Genomic DNA, 6,851 nt, shown 5'->3' on the forward strand with positions numbered 1-6,851 from the left:
AGAAAGAAAGAAAGAAAAGAAAATGTTATATTGTAATAATCCAACATTAGCCGCTGCCTTGGGAATTCTCCCTGCATTTGGTATCTGGGACTGTGTGCAGGTTTATCTAGTTTCTCCCCTTATTTCTGCTTTACTGTTGAAGAAATCAAGGCCAAGAGCTAGGGGGTGGCTTACACATCTTATACATGGCTTCAAGGTTTCCTCTAGACATCTGTTTGGAGAATTCATTCATTGCCCTAATTTCATTTCCTTATTTAGATTTGCTTATTTCATGTATGCAGATGTGTTCTTGCCTACATGAATGTATGGTAACTAAGAGAGGTCAGAAGAAGGTATGGGATCTCCTGGAACTGGAGTTACAGATGGTTGTGAGCTGCCATGAGAATGCTGGGAATTGAACCCATCTCTTGGAAGAGCAGCAAGTGCTCTCTCTCTCTCTCTCTCTCTCTCTCTCTCTCTCTCTCTCTCTCTCTCTCTCTAAATTAGGAATGACACTTATTCAGTTATTTTCTTTATAACTGAAACTCTGGGAATTCAAAATTAACATCGTTGCCTGTGAGCTTCTTGCACACACCAGAAAAGTTTGGACCTTGTGTTCCCTGTGGTTCTGCTGTGCTTTGTCTCAAGGAACTGTTATGAGCCGGTCGCCATCCAGTTTCACACAGATCCTCTTACCTACACCAAGCCCTCAAGGATGGCATCGTGCACTGCTGTCAGAGCGTGGCTTCTGGAGCGCTTTTACCTGTTTTGCGCGGCTTTTCCGGGTTGGCTTGGGCAGAATCCTCCTCTGAGCAATGATGACTACATGCTTCCCCCTGAACTTTTTCTCCAATTCACGAACTAGCCGGACTTGGATTTTCTGGAAAGATTTAAAAGCTGAGGAACTGGTATAAAAATTATGATAGCTTTCTGACCACCACAACCTTCAGTTTCCTTGGCTGCGGTGATGTTGACTTCCCGCAGCTGCGCCTTGAGGTCTGAGTTCATCTCCAGCTCCAGCAGCGCCTGAGAGATGCCAGACTCGTCGGCTTCTCGCCATTGGGCTTCACAATCTTGGCGCTCGAGCTGAACATGGCTTCGTCCTTACGGAATGCAGGCTTAGAGCTCTTAACTGCTAAGCCCCTGCCCCAACCCTTTAGTTCATTTCTATGTCCTTATTTCCTTAATTTTGATTTATTTCATTTATTACTTATGAATTGTTTATTCGTTATTATTGTATTATTGATATATATGGGGGGCACACATATGTGGAGATCAAAGGACAGCTTTGTAGAGTCAGTTCTTTCCTACCGGCAGCCTGTGGGTCCTGGGGATTTAACTCAGGTTTGCATGGCAAGCACTTTCTCTGCTGAGCCATCTCCCCTGGTGCTTCCTTTATTGTTTATTTATTTAATTTATTTTTATTTTATTTTATTTTATTTTTGATGGTGCTAAAGTGATCTAGTGGAGCTTGTTTCTAGTGTAAACAAAGATGGGTGTGATGGTGCATACCTGTGAAATTCCAGCATAAAAGAAAGATCCTAGAATACAGGGCCATCCTTGGCTGCATGGTGAGTTCAAGGCCAGCCTGGGCTACATGAGACCCTTTAGTAAAATAAATGTCATTTTAAACATGAAAGTACAGCTGTGTTACCACCTTCTCTCTAGGAAGTCTTTCCAGTCCTCACCTCTGTGTAGATTACTTTTTTTTTTTCGCCCGAGGGCCACAGTCTTGCGGCACTTAATCCCACAAGCCCTGGTGACAGATCAATATTATTGCCACTAGATTGTGTTCCAGGAGAAGGATGATGCTTGACCTGTCTTGATAGTCGAGTCCAGCCTAGGTGTGTTCCCGAGGGAAAATAGTTATGAATCCCTTTACCTCCGCCCCTGACTGCTAAACATGATGGGCAGGCTTGGCAGACTAGTTCTAGCTTTTAATAGTCGGGTTCTTTGTTTGTTTGTTTGTTTGTTTGTTTTTTGTTTTTTTGGTTTTGGTTTTTTGAGACAGGCTTTCTCTGTGTAGCCTTGGCTGTCCTGGAAATCACTCTGTAGTGCTGGGATTAAAGGTGTGTGCCCCCACTGCTTGGCGCCTGTTTCTTCATTTAGTGTCTGTCCTTCCCTACACACAAACTTTATGAGAGCAAGAACTTTAAAAGGCATCTAACATGGCATAGACTAAATGCTCAGTACATGTCTGTTAAACAAACACATGAATTCAAGGCACAGATAAGCAAAAGCCTCATGCTTTTATGCTCAGGACTGTCTAGTTCGGAGTTTTCTGCCTCTACAACTGTCATCAAGCTATCTTTTCTGAATTGTAATCTGTAAGTAGCCTAATGAAGTCTATTAACACATGGGTTGGAGGGATGGCTCAGTGGTCGAGAACACTTGCTGCTCTTGCAGAGAAGCTGGGTTTGATTACCAGCATCTGTGTGGCAGATTGTAATCCCTTATAACTACAGTTCCAGGGAATCTGATTCTCTCTTCAGGCACCAGGCATGAATGTAGTACATATACATACAGGCAGGCACTCACATAAATACACATAAAATAATAAATTTAAAACATTCCTTTAAAGCCTGTTAATGCTTACCATATAAGTACATAGAAAGTTTTTGCACAGGTATATGGGTGTGGTGGTAAACATCTGCACTCCCAGAAGCGGAAGCAGAATTACTAGAAGTTCAAGGTCAGCCTAGTATGCTCAGAGAATGCTTTAAACCAACTGGGTGTGGTGGGGCACACCTTTAATTCCAGCACTCCACAGGCGGAGGCAGGCTTATTGCTGTGAGTTCCAGGCCAGCCTGGTCTACTTAGCAAGGGCCAAGAAAGTTAGGACTACATAGAGAGACCTCCATTGTCAGTCCCTCCCTGAAAAAAATAGTTTCAAATCACCCAGGACTATATAACTATACAGTGAGACCTTGTCTCAGGGAAAAGGCTTGCACCACCACTGCCCAGCAATAGTCGGGTTCTTTAGCTGGGTACTGGTGGGTCACGCTTTTAATCCTAGCACTCAGGAGGCAGAGGCAGGCAGATCTCTGAGAGTTCAAGACCAGCCTGGTCTACAGACTGAGTTCCAGAACAGCCGGCTATTCAGAGAAACCCTATCTCAAATAAAAGAAAGAAGCCGGGAGGTGGTGGAGGCAGAGACAGGCAAATCTCTGAGTTAGAGGCCAGCCTGGCCTTCAGAGTGAGTTCCAGGACAGCCAGGGCTACACAGAGAAACCCTGTCTCAAAAAACAAAAACAAAAACAAAAACAACAAAAAAAGAAGAAACAGGCAAAATGCTTGAGACTAGAGTATTTTGAATCCTCACTCCCCTTTTATTAGATTATGGAATATTTTCAGAAAAATATATCTTAGGAATAAAGCCAATTTTTTTCTGTGTAACCCTTTTTTTGTTGTTGTTTCTCTGTGTAACCCTGGCTGTCCTGGAACTCACTCTGTAGACCAGGCTGGCCTCCAACTCAGAAATCTGCCTGCCTCTACCTCCCAAGTGCTGGGATTAATCTTTTTTTCCCTTTTTTTAAAAGGGATTTATTTATTTATTATATACAAGTACACTGTAGCTGTCTTCAGAGACCCCAGAAGAGGGCATCAGATCTCATTACAGATGGTTGTGAGCCACCATGTGGCTGCTGGGACTTGAACTCAGGACCTTTGGAAGAGCAGTCAGTGCTCTTAAACTGCTGAGCCATCTCTCCAGCTCTAATCTTTCTTTTCTTTTCTTTTCTTTTTTTTTTTGTTTTTTGAGACAGGGTTTCTCTCTGTAGCCCCGGCTGTCCCGGTACTCATTCTGTAGACCAGGCTGGCCTCGAACTCGGAAATCCGCCTGCCTCTGCCTCCCAAGTGCTAGGATTAAAGGCGTGCGCCACCACCGCCCGGCTTCTAATCTTTCTTTTCAAGACAGGGTTTCTCTGTATAGCCCTGGCTGTCCTGGAACTCACTCTGTAGACCAGGCTGGCCTCGAAGTCAGAAATCTACCTGCCTCTGCCTCCCAAGTGCTGGGACTAAAGGCGTGCGCCACCACTGCCCGCTTAAAGCCAAAATCTTAATGAGAAATTTACGGACATTTTTCTATATATTTAAAAAAAAATTCATATAGCCCATGCTGGCCTCTATGCCCATTTGTATAAAGTTCTAACTTAATAGCTTCATGCCTGTGAGACAGAGCGGCATCACCAGACTGAGGTTTCCAGGTTCACACACACACACACACACACACACACACACACACACACACACACACACACGACTGTATATAGCCTGCCTGAGTAACATTTTTATGTGTATATAAGTTTCTGAGACAGAATCCAACAGAAGCTCACAGTACTCCCAAACTCTCCACCCTCCTGGCTCATACTCCTATGTATGTATGTATCACGCCTGGAGAGATTCAGGTTTTGAATTTTTGGATCATGGATGCTCCTGGATGTTCAGCACTTATTTGGTCAGTGTATTTTTAGGGATAATAAACGTTTTGAAATGAAGATAGGATGATATGGATGTGATGATGAGTGTTGGCAAGCTATTTTAGAGCTACTTTAGAGATTGGATGTTCTGGGAAGATGTCTCTGAGGAGGGGGTCAAATATTACAGAAATGCTTTGTTTGTTTGTTTGTTCACTTGTTTTTTCTTTTCTTTTCTTTTGTTTTTGAGACAGGGTTTCTCTGTATAGCTCTTGCTGTCCTGGAACTCACTTTGTAGACCAGGCTGGCCTCGAAGTCAGAAATCCACCTGCCTCTGCCTCCCAAGTGCTGGGACTAAAGGCGTGCGCCACCACTGCCCGGCTTTTTTTTTTTTTTGGAGATGATTTTTGTGTGTGTATGTGTGTATCTCTGGCTGTCCTGGAACTAGATCTATAGATCAGGCTGGCCTCAAACTCAAAGATCCACCTGCCTTTGACTCTCAAGTGCTGGGATTAAAAGCATGACCCACCACTGCCCAGCTGTGGCTGACTTCAAATTTGTTACAATCCTCCTGCCCCTGCCTCCCAAGGCTGGGCTTAAAGGTGTGTACCACCTTCTAGCTTGTTTGTTTGTGTTTGTTTTTCCAGACAGGGTTTCTCTGTGTAGCCTTGGCTGTCCTGGAACTCACTCTGTAGACCAGGATGGCCTCAGAAATCTGCCTGTCCCTGCCTCCCAAGTTGCTTAATTAAAGGCACTTGCCACTACAGCCCAGCCCAGCTCTTTTTTTTTTTTTTTTTTAAACAGGGTCTCTAGCCGGGCAGTGGTGGCACACGCCTTTAATCCCAGCACTTGGGAGGCAGAGGCAGGTGGATTTCTGACTTCGAGGTCAGCCTGGTCTACAGAGTGAGTTGTTCCAGGACAGCCAGGGCTATTCAGAGAAACCCTGTCTTGAAAAAACAAACAAACAAAGAAACAAAGAAACAAACAAATAAAACAGGGTCTCACTATGGCTGGCTTGGAACTTGCTGTATAGACCCGAATGGCCACAAATTCACAGAGGGTGCCCTCTGTATCCCAAGTGCTGAGACTAAAGGTGTGAGTCACTACACCTAGCAAGGCTTCTTTATTTAATATAGTCACCACCCACTACTCTGTAAGGTAGGGAGGGATTCTTGTATACCATGGTGACCATGGCATCTGCTCAGGGAAAGCTCTGATTAGCCATTTATTGGAATGAATTGATAGATAAATACACATATTTCCTCAATTGTTTTCTTCAACCAATAGGTATCTGTCTACCTTTTGCTAATTTCTGATTTGAGTGGATATAAGGATAGAAAAAAATGGTTGCTAGCATTTATGGAGCAAGGGAATACAGCTCCAATGCCACATATTTTAGTCCCATGAGATAACATGACTTTTAAATGGTCAGTGAAGCCTTCATTTGGGTAAAGTCAATGATTACCCTTCATTATTTAAGCCTCTTATTTTTTTGTTTTTGTTTTTGTTTTTGTTTTTGTTTTTCCAGACAGGGTTTCTCTGTATAGCCTTGGCTGTCCTAGAACTCACTCTGTAGACCAGGCTGGCCTCGAACTCAGAAATCTGCCTGCCTCTGCCTCCCAAGTGCTGGGATTAAAGGCTTGCACCACCACTCTTAACTGGCGTTTACATAGTAGCAAAAACATTGTTTCACATGCACACACACACAGGTACAGATGCATTCTGTTTGTGTTTTGCCATGAATTACCATGAGATGCCCTGCAAGGACATCACTAGATTTAGCTCCCTTATACAAGAACCATGAGCCCAAATATACCTTTCTTCTCTTCCTCCTCCTTGTGCACAAACTAAATTGTAGGCATGCCACCAGAACAAACCGGAGGGGACAGTCGCGTTTTGTTTTATAAAAGCTTTGCCAAGATTCGCTCATCTTTTCAGGAAAATCTCATCACCTAAGATACCACCACCATTTCTAATGACCTCCACAATCCAACCTCAAGGTTATATGCTCTTAAAACGTCCATGTGTCTTGCGTATTCCGCTCAACCAGGTATTGGGCCACCTATTAACTGTACTTTAGCATCCCTTTGTGTAGATGTAGGCGTTTTGTGGATGTTTTAAACATTATACCTGCGTGTGGGTGTTGGGGAGGGACATGGCTCAATCCCTATGTTGCGGAAAGAGAATCATACAGGTGCGAGCGGCCGGTCCTCCGAACACAAGGGGTCGCTCTGACACCTTATGGCCGCTCCAGGTCACTCTCGCGTGGCTGCCCCGCCTTGGGTCCCGGGGCCGAGTGGGCGGGCACGACTGCGCCCAGGTCGCGAGGCGCCCTTCGACCAGCAGCGCCCGGGGCGGGAGGGTATAAATGGAGTGGTGGCTGCCTCAGCCGCCTCTCTCCGCCCCGGGTCGCAGCCGTCAGAGTTGCGTTTGGGCTCCGCAAGCCTGAAGCAGAAA

The 6,851-nt window shown here is 44.8% G+C and overlaps 1 pseudogene; it reads right to left on the bottom strand.

Moving 5' to 3' along the window:
- Positions 1–512: 512 nt before the first annotated feature.
- Positions 513–1,073, bottom strand: LOC116095550 (annotated as a pseudogene).
- Positions 1,074–6,851: the final 5,778 nt, after the last annotated feature.

Source organism: Mastomys coucha, unplaced genomic scaffold (genome assembly GCF_008632895.1).
Source record: "Mastomys coucha isolate ucsf_1 unplaced genomic scaffold, UCSF_Mcou_1 pScaffold18, whole genome shotgun sequence".
Classification (NCBI taxonomy): domain Eukaryota; kingdom Metazoa; phylum Chordata; class Mammalia; order Rodentia; family Muridae; genus Mastomys; species Mastomys coucha.